This window comes from Lissotriton vulgaris, chromosome 5 (assembly GCF_964263255.1).
Source record: "Lissotriton vulgaris chromosome 5, aLisVul1.2, whole genome shotgun sequence".
NCBI classification, from domain to species: domain Eukaryota; kingdom Metazoa; phylum Chordata; class Amphibia; order Caudata; family Salamandridae; genus Lissotriton; species Lissotriton vulgaris.
In genome coordinates this window covers 743,401,292-743,410,944 of record NC_141693.1, presented here as the reverse complement: position 1 = coordinate 743,410,944, position 9,653 = coordinate 743,401,292, and the positions used below count along the sequence as shown (strand labels likewise).

The 9,653-nt window shown below is 42.8% G+C and overlaps 1 protein-coding gene across 2 annotated transcripts in view; it reads left to right on the top strand.

Moving 5' to 3' along the window:
* Positions 1 to 5,674: 5,674 nt before the first annotated feature.
* LOC147711485 (trypsin-like) overlaps positions 5,675 to 9,653 on the top strand; it is a 524,589-nt gene continuing 520,610 nt past the window's right edge. For both annotated transcript variants that reach the window (XM_086920189.1, XM_086920188.1), the window contains exon 1: positions 5,675 to 5,833. The gene's annotated coding sequence lies outside the window, so the exon portion shown is untranslated. The remainder of the gene's footprint in view (positions 5,834 to 9,653) is intronic.

The window sequence follows — 9,653 nt, the reverse complement described above, 5'->3', positions numbered from 1 at the left end:
TTGTATGGCTAAGAAACCATATCAATGCTTTTACAGTTCTATTTCGCAATACTTATCTTACTGTACGTACTTTTTATAATAACAGTTATTGCAACTGTGGCAATACATTTCTCTTGTACGAGAAGAAAGACTGTTCAATAAATGTTAACCCTTTATTGATAAACGCCCGTCTCTCTATTCTCTACATACTGTGAAAGTAAACTGCACTAGACTGACTGAGTGAAATCTATGTCTATTGTTTCACACGACCCTAGAGATCGACTCTTGATCTGAGGAGCAAAGTTGTCATGTTGCACGGTTGTTGGAAAGCTGAATCCCTTCTTGTCTGTGCCAAGGAAGCTGATCACTTCCTATGCAGAGAAGAAAGTTTCCAGTGACCTCTGAGCTAGTTGGTAACACAACCCAATTAAGTTTAGCATAGTCAGTGGAGGCCTGGAATACCCGCAGTTCCACGTCGATACTACTGTTTATGTTATTCCAATGCGCAGGGCCTAGTGGGAAACTAGGAACTACACTACAGTTGGATAGCAGGAGGGTAAAAATTATTATTCCCACTCCAGAGAGTGCAACAGTAGGGAAAGCGTTGGATAGCGTACGGGCAAAAATTACTATTCCCACTCAAGTGAGTGCAACAGTAGGGAAAGCGTTGGATAGCGTAGGGGTAAAAATGACTATTCCCACTCGAGTGAGTGCAACAGTAGGGAAAGCGTTGGATAGCATATGGGTAAAAATGACTATTCCCACTCGAGTGAGTGCAACAGTAGGGAAAGCGTTGGATAGCGTAGGGGTAAAAATTACTATTCCCACTCCAGTGAGTGTAACAGTAGGGAAAGCGATGGATAGCGTAGGGGTAAAAATGACTATTCCCACTCCAGCGAGTCCAACAGTAGGGAAGGCATTGGATAGCGGGAGGGTAAAAATTACTATTCCCACTCCAGAGAGTGCAACAGTAGGGAAAGCGTTGGATACCGTAGGGGTACAAATTACTGTTCCCACTCCAGAGAGTGCAACAGTAGAGAAAGTGTTGGATAGCGTAGGGGTAAAAATTACTATTCCCACTCCAGCAAGTGCAACAGTAGGGAAAGCGTTGGAGAGCATAGGGGTAAAAATTACTATTCCCACTCCAGTGAGTGCAACAGTAGTGAAAGCGTTGGATAGAGTAGGGGTAAAAATGACTATTCCCACTCCAGTGAGTGCAACAGTAGAGAAAATGTTGGATAGCGTAGGGGTAAAAATTACTATTCCCACCCCAGAGGGTGCAACAGTAGGAAAAGCGTTGGATAGTGTAGGGGTAAAAAATACTTTTCCTACTCGAATGAGTGCAACAGTAGGGAAACCGTGGGATAGCAGGAGGGTAAAAATAACTATTCCCACTCCAGAGAGTGCAACAGTAGGGAAAGCGTTGGATAGCGTAGGGGTAAAAATTACTATTCCCACTTCAGTGAGTGCAACAGTAGAGAAAGTGTTGGATAGCGTAGGGGTAAAAATGATGATTCCCACTCCAGACAGTGCAACAATAGGGAAAGCGTTGGATAGCTTAGGGGTAAAAATTACTATTCCCACTCCAGTGAGTGCAACATTAGGGAAAGCTTTGGATAGCGTAGGGGTAAAAATTACTATTCCCACTCAAGTGAGTGCAACAGTAGGGAAAGCGTTGGATAGCGTAGGGGTAAAAATTACTATTCCCACTCTAGTGAGTGCAACAGTAGGGAAAGCGTTGGATAGCGGGAGGGTAAAAATGACTATTCCCACTCCAGAGCGTGCAACAGTAGGTAAAGCGTTGGACAGCGTAGGGGTAAAAATTACTATTCCCACTCCAGAGAGTGCAACTGTAGGGAATGCTTTGATAGCGTAGGGGTAAAAATTACTATTCCCACTCTAGTGAGTGCAACAGTAGGGAATGCGCTGGATTGAGGGAGGGTAAAAATTACTATTCCCTCTCCAGAGAGTGCAACAGTAGGGAACGCATTGGATAGCGTAGGGGTAAAAATTACTATTCCAACTCCAGAGAGTGCAACAGTAGAGAATGTGTTGGATAGCGTAGGGGTAAAAATTACTATTTCCACTCCTGAGAATGAAACATTAAGGAAAGCGTTGGATAGCGTAGGGGTAAAAATGACTATTCCCACTCAAGTGAGTGCAACAATAGGGAAAGCGTTGGATAGCGGGAGGGTAAAAATTACTATTCCCACTCCAGAGAGTGCAACAGTCGGTAAAGCGTTGGATAGCGTAGGGGTAAAAATTACTATTCCCACTCGAGTAAGTGCAACAGTAGGGAAAGCGTTGGATAGCATATGGGTAAAAATGACTATTCCCACTCGAGTGAGTGCAACAGTAGGGAAAGCGTTGGATAGCGTAGGGGTAAAAATTACTATTCCCACTCCAGTGAGTGTAACAGTAGGGAAAGCGATGGATAGCGTAGGGGTAAAAATGACTATTCCCACTCCAGCGAGTCCAACAGTAGGGAAGGCATTGGATAGCGGGAGGGTAAAAATTACTATTCCCACTCCAGAGAGTGCAACAGTAGGGAAAGCGTTGGATACCGTAGGGGTACAAATTACTGTTCCCACTCCAGAGAGTGCAACAGTAGAGAAAGTGTTGGATAGCGTAGGGGTAAAAATTACTATTCCCACTCCAGCAAGTGCAACAGTAGGGAAAGCGTTGGAGAGCATAGGGGTAAAAATTACTATTCCCACTCCAGTGAGTGCAACAGTAGTGAAAGCGTTGGATAGAGTAGGGGTAAAAATGACTATTCCCACTCCAGTGAGTGCAACAGTAGAGAAAATGTTGGATAGCGTAGGGGTAAAAATTACTATTCCCACCCCAGAGGGTGCAACAGTAGGGAAAGTGTTGGATAGCGTAGGGGTAAAAATTACTATTCCCACTCCAGTGAGTGCAACAGTAGGGAAAGTCAATACTTCATATATTAATAAAAATAAATTACATATTAATAGCAATTACAAATTAATTCAAAGTAATTACCAATTTAATGTAATATAATAATTAATCAATTAAAAATAAAAAATAAAATTAATTATTAAAAATAATTACCTAATAATACAAATTAATTAGCAATTAACAATTAATTAATTAACAATTGAAAAATAATTAACAATTCATTCAAAATAAATACCAATAAATAAAAAAATGTAATTAATTACAATTCAATTTCTTCCCAGCGTGGCTCAATGGTTAGAGCGGCAGACCCTGATGCAGAGCTCTGGCCCGGGACCAGGGTTCAATTTCTGCCTCGGCGGTTCTTGGACTCAATCTCCCCGGACCTGATAATTCTCGCCTCGTGCCTAATCTAATCATGGGTCCCACTCTGTGACTCTGGGCAATAGCTTGCTTAATCTCCACAACGGCCCCAGCAGCGCTTGGTTGCCTGGCTTCACCTTGGGGGTGTGACACTAAACAGAACAGATTTCCCTCAATGGTCACACAACTCTAATGTAAATATATCTCTATTTTATGTGAAATATTGATGACAAATGCACAACAATGTATTTCATTTCTTTCAAGAAGTGTAAAATTTATTTTATTTTCTCTAAATCATTTCTCTTTTATATAGGAATTTCTTCTCTTATTTCAACACTAGTAGAGAATTAAAGTTTTTTTTAACAAAGACATTTTATGATTCAAAGAACACAAAAAGAAGAAAAAAAAGACATAGTAGAAAATACATACAATACATGATTATATACAAAAATATATTTTCTTATACAATACAAACAGATTATTTCGCCCCTGGTAAAAAACAATCTATCACAACATACTCACACATTCACACCCCAACTACATACATCACCACACCATCTGAAACAAGGAGACTGAATCATATATGGCAGAGACACCCTGCCAATATACAGGTCTCAGGGCTTAGTATGAGACCCCGCACTTGGTCGACGCGCGTTTCGACGGCTCAAGGCCACCTTCTTCAGGACCTCTTCCAGATAAACAACCCAAATATCCAGGGGACGTTACTAGAGCATATATATTGATGCAGAAAGGGTTTCTATGGTTATATCCTGTACTTATTCCGATATTCCTGAGTTATGCATCTTTCAATGTCGCTTTCCCTATGGAAGATGCTGCAAGGTCATACAGAATCTTTTCACCGGATCAAGTCATAATATGCTCTTCAACTCTTAGAGCAAGCTGGTTTCCTCCATAATAACGGTGTCTTCTATATATAGTTTCTTTTTTTAAAAGCGGTTTATGTAGAGGCGCTTACACGTATATACGAGTATCTTAGTTTCCAAATTGATGTAGGCCAGCGTGTCCTTCTACTACGCAACACCTTGGGGTGCCCAGGAGTGGACATCTCACAGGAAAGCCAGGAAGGGTTCCACAGCGTATGAGTGCAGCGCCCGGACGCCCCGTTGCTGAGGCAGCAGTGCGCTTTACAAGTACAACTACATTTACATTGGGAAACGGCCTCTACAACAAAGCCGTTTCCACGAAATCATTTACCACGCATGCACTACAACGCATGCGTGGTTACAACGAAAGGGTTTACCACGCATACCTTTACTACGAAATACGTAGTAAAGGCATGTGTGGTAAATGAAAAGAAAAACGAAGGGGGTTTGGGGGGTCTCCCCCATAAAAAAAAATAAAGGTCTGGGATAAAAAGGGGGGCTGGGGCGTCTCCCCCCCAAAAAACAAAACTAACCTGAGGAGCCGAAGAAAAAGCCGAAACCGAAGCTGAAGCAATCAACGTCGTTAGGAAGGAAACGGAAAGTAACTTCCGCTTCCTCTTAACGACGTACGACCGACGTAACCAGAGAAGATGGAGGGAAGGCGAGTTAAAAGGTAAGGGGTATTTTAGAAAAATACCTATATATATATTAAGGGTTAAGGGTAAATATAAGGAGTGAGGCTGGGGGAATGTAAGTGGAGAGTTTTAACCTTTATCAAGAGTATGCCCTCACCATGCATACATTTACAACAAAAAACGGTGTAAATGTATGCGTGGTAAAGGAATATTCGAGGTAAAGGTTAAGCGTGGAAAACGAATTCCGTTGTAACGCATGCGTGGTAAAGGCATGCGTTGCAACGGAATTCGTTGTAACGTCATACATTCGCTGAATACCAGATGTTAATTCAACTTATGGTAGACTAATTCCTGGTTTCGCACGTTAAGGCGATAATTTGCATTCTTAGTGTTGCCTATATATAACTGAATTGAGGTGCATAGCAGGAGGATTTGGAAGTTGGCTGCGTTCAAAGCAGGCCCCGCGCTGAAATGTCAGCACTCCGGATTAAGTCTCCGGACAGCCAGCCCTCCTGTCACTGCGGTTCCCCAGCCGGTCCACTGTCCACTTCGACAAGCAGGGGCTTAAGGCGCCCCCTGCAGCGCAGGGTGCTCGAACTCAGGCAAGGCCAATGAATATCTGTAACGTGTGGGGGACTCGGGCCCCGCATTACATTCTACAGGTGGTGCCATCATTTTGTGTTACGCAACTGCCGACCTGTGATGTCTCCTATTGACGCCACCCGTGCCCTCGCCTCACGAGGAGCGGCACAAAAGGTAGAACATACCATTTTCAGCAGGGAGTTGTACACAATGGCAGTGCATCGTTATTAGGTCACTGATTGTGCAGGGTGAGGGCGGGGGCTTTCATGTGTGGGAGCACCGGGGAGCTACTCAGGGCAGAAGGGCCCGCGAGACGCGGCACTGTTCCTGTGAGACATTTTTTTTCGCCCAACCCGCGGACTCCCATTCCACGGAGCGTTCTACCGGCGGTGAGCACTCACGTCTCTTCCCTCTCGAAGGCATCTGCTTTTATTCGGTTTCTTTGTCTCTTTGCGCAGAAACACGTCTAAAAGAGTGAGTATTTTTTTCTTTCAGAAACAAGCAAGCAGTGTTGGGAGGTTGTGGCTGCACAGGGAAGACGGGGGTGAAGTGGCGTCGGCTGTTTTAAGGGTGAAGGGTTTATTGGTGAAGAGGTAAATGGTTTAGGGGTGAAAATTCAAGGGTTAATGGGGATGGGTCAAGTATGTAGCAATTAATAGTTTGAGGATGAAGAGTTTAAGGATGAAGTATGAAGCATTTATTCATAAAGGCTTTAGGGGTGAATAATGAAGGATTTATGGGTGAGGGGTGAAAGGGTTAGGGTGAAGAGTTCAGAACTAAGGGGTGAAGGGTTTTAAGGTGAATGCTTCATGGATGAGAGGTTAAAGGATAAACAGTGATGGGTTTAAGGGTGTAATGTGAAGTGTTTCTGGGTGATCAGTTTTGTGGCAAACGGATAAGGGGTGAATGACTAAGGGTTTAGGGCTGAAGAGTTAAGGAATTGAGAGAGAAGGATTTAAGGCTGGAGTGAGTAGGGTTTACAGGTGAAGAATTTAAGGGTGAAGGTTGAAGGGTTTGGAGTGAAGGGGGATTTCTGAGGCATATAAGCATACATCGTGAATGGTTTTGGGTAAAGGACAAAATGGTGAAGGGTCAAATGTTTTAGAGTGATTGGTGAAGAGTTTAAGAGTGAAGGGTTTAAGTTTGAAGGGTTAAAAAATGAACGGTGGAAGGTTTCAGGTTGAAAGGTTTGGGGTAAATAGATTTAAGGGCGGAGAGTTTTACGGGAAGGGGTCCAAGAGACTAAGATTTAAGGGCGAATGGTTTAAGACTTAATGGTTTATGGGTTTAGTGGTGTTGGATTAAGGGGGTGAAAAGTTTAGGGTGAAGGATGAAGCATTTAGGAATGAAGGCTTTATTGATTAAAGATTAGGGGTTTAGAAGTTAAGGGCTTAGAAGCAAAAGATGAATTGTTAAGGGGAAAAGGTTTAAGAATGAACAGTGAAGCGCTTACGGGTGCAATGTGAAATGTTTATAGATGAAGGTTTTAAGGGTGAAGGGTTTAGGAGTGAAGGGTGTCGGGCGAAGGGTTTATGAACAAAGGGCGAAGGTTTCAGAGATTAAATGTTTAAGAGTGAAGGAAATTTGGGTCGTTGGTAACATTATTGCAAATTAAATAAGGGGATAAAAAACTTGTAAAAAGGGTAAAGCCACAAAGCAAATATACAGAACAAGGAGATGGTGAGGAATATATAGTAAACAACATGTTTTTTTCATACAAGAATGAAGAAATGGTAAATGTAGGCAAGGAAAGAGTTGCAAAGAGATCGCAAACAAACAAACGACAGGACAGGAAATGATATATATCCTGTTATTATGCTTCAGTTAGGTAATACTGCAGCTTGTAATATGGCAAGACGTCTGGTCTTGGAATAAAGGTGATTGCAAGTACATAAGAACGGAAGTTATGCATATGTCGGTATTTAGATATCATGAAAGGATAATGTGACAATGTAATTTGCGACTGACAATTCTAAAACGATAAGGACTGCTTCTTTGCTCTTACTAAATTAGTTTGGGAGCTCTTCCTCTTGGGACTAGATTCAGTTTCCTCAGTTTTAGGAGTTTTGATCAACAGGGCCTGAAAATGGCCTGGTGGCCTGGTAGAGCCTAATTGATTGAGACTATAGCTCAATGGAGTGTAACTCAGTGGCGGCTGCCACTGGACAGTACATGTGGGGGTAGAAAAATAAAAAAAAAGTGACTTACATGGCTGCCGCCTGCAGCCTTGCCTCCATCCTCTTCTTTTCCTACTGGAAGCAGGAAGCACACACAGGCTCCCCTAAGCCAATCACGACGCTGCTGTCACCAGCATGACAGTAGTGTCATGATAGGACATGGAGTGGGAGCCTCTGCATGTTCTCCACCCAGGCTGCGCAATACAGCAGGTAACCCAGGCTGTGCAATATAGCTAGTGGAGAATATGCGAAGTGCGCATGACTGTTAAGTCGGCCCAAAACGGCTGGTCAAACTGTCATGAGCACTACAGTGCCCCAACCACTCCTCTCCTGCTGGCTGTGACAACAGCCCAGTCCTGCTCGTCCCGTAAACCTGCTTCAGTTTGGAAACATAAAACATAATTTTGTGTAATTATCATTTCATTTATTCCCTTTTCCACTGCTCAAAGAGCAGTGGGGCGGCACCCCTCTGCCATAGCGGAGGAGCCACGGCTGATGTAACTATCTTATGCAATTCATCTTCCAATGGAATAGAGCATGGATATTGGTCACTGTGAGGAAGGTGGTTTATTATAGGATGTGATTGTGCAAACTCACCATGTGATAAACTCACTACGTGTACAAGGTCCAGTCAGGTTTTCTTTGAAAAACCTTATCACAACCCAGGGTAGATATGGATCTGAACAGTCAGGTTTTATCACAAGAACAAGTATAAATAATTAAGAATTACTGAACAATTGAATGGTAAAGAACCACAACACAATAAAAGTCTGACACTACTTTATAAAAATAGGCTGCAGTTTTATCTTCGAATAGACGCCTTAATGACAAAAATCCACCAGAGAGTTCTAGAGATATGAATTTCCAAAGAAACAATAAATCACTGCTTTTTCACTCAGTCGAATAAATCATTGTATTGGACAGTGCATGTATTCAACTTTGCAATTTTTTGGACAACGTTTACAAAGTTGTAAACTTCTACTCCGATCCACTTTGGACAACTGACACAGAAAGGAAACCAGTCACAATGCCCACAGGCTTTGTTAGACTGTTACGTCACAGTCAAAGCAGCCCCAGTCCAGTTCCAGAGACTTCAATGGAGTTGTCCTGATGCAAGGGCTGCAGGATGCTGAAGATGCCGCAGGATGCAGGGGAAGCTGATCCGGTGACAAGGAATAAGAGGCATCACTGCTCAAAACACATGGGTAGAGACAGTGGCATATGTGATAGGATCAGCAGGTCCCAGGTGCCACCTTTCCTACCTTACTGATGTTTATTGCTGACATGGGATAAGAGCCCGGTCTGCTTTCCACATCTCTTCACATTCTTTGTCTACCGTATCTATCTTTGCCTTCAGACCTCTCTTCCTTCCTCACTCTCCCTTTTAATTTTTCCATCTTGCACATATGTTTATATCCACTCCAGGAATCTGCGTTCTAACTCAGGGTCATAAGTTGAAATCTTGGTGTGGCCACTCAGTCTTTCATCTTTAGATAAAATGAGCGCAATTAAGCTGGATAGCAGGTTCAATTCAGTGTCAAGGCCCTCTCTGGTAAATATGTGCTTTATATACATACAAAATGTGTTTCTACCTCCATCCCTTAATTTCTTCCTTTCTTTCACATTATTTTCTTATTTCCTCCTTTTTTCATCCTTTACTTATTTATTTCCTTACTCTAGTGCTCATCTTCCTGCCTGCATTTGTACAAGCACATTTTCTTTCATTTGCAAAGTTGCCTCAAGTCCTCAAATGACCTTTTCTAAAGCTCTATTTTTTAGATTTACTCACATTCTCTAATTTGAGTTCACTTTTATGTTGTTGTCATAGGCTTCCTATATGTTATATTATGTTATATTGATTTGTATAGCGCACTAATCACCCAGGAGGGTATTAAGTGGTCTGGGCAGGTTTGTACGTGTGAGGTGCCTGAGGTGCTTTTGTGAAGATCTGGGCCATCAGCTTCTTGCAGAACCCAAGAAATGTGGAGGAGGCTCTGATGTGTTGAGACTTGTGGATGTAGATGGAGCCAATAAAGGAAGTGGATGGAGCCACTGGAGGAAGTGGGCGGAGCTGGGGAAGTGGGTGTGGCTCTTTAAAAACTGTGAGCACCTGCACT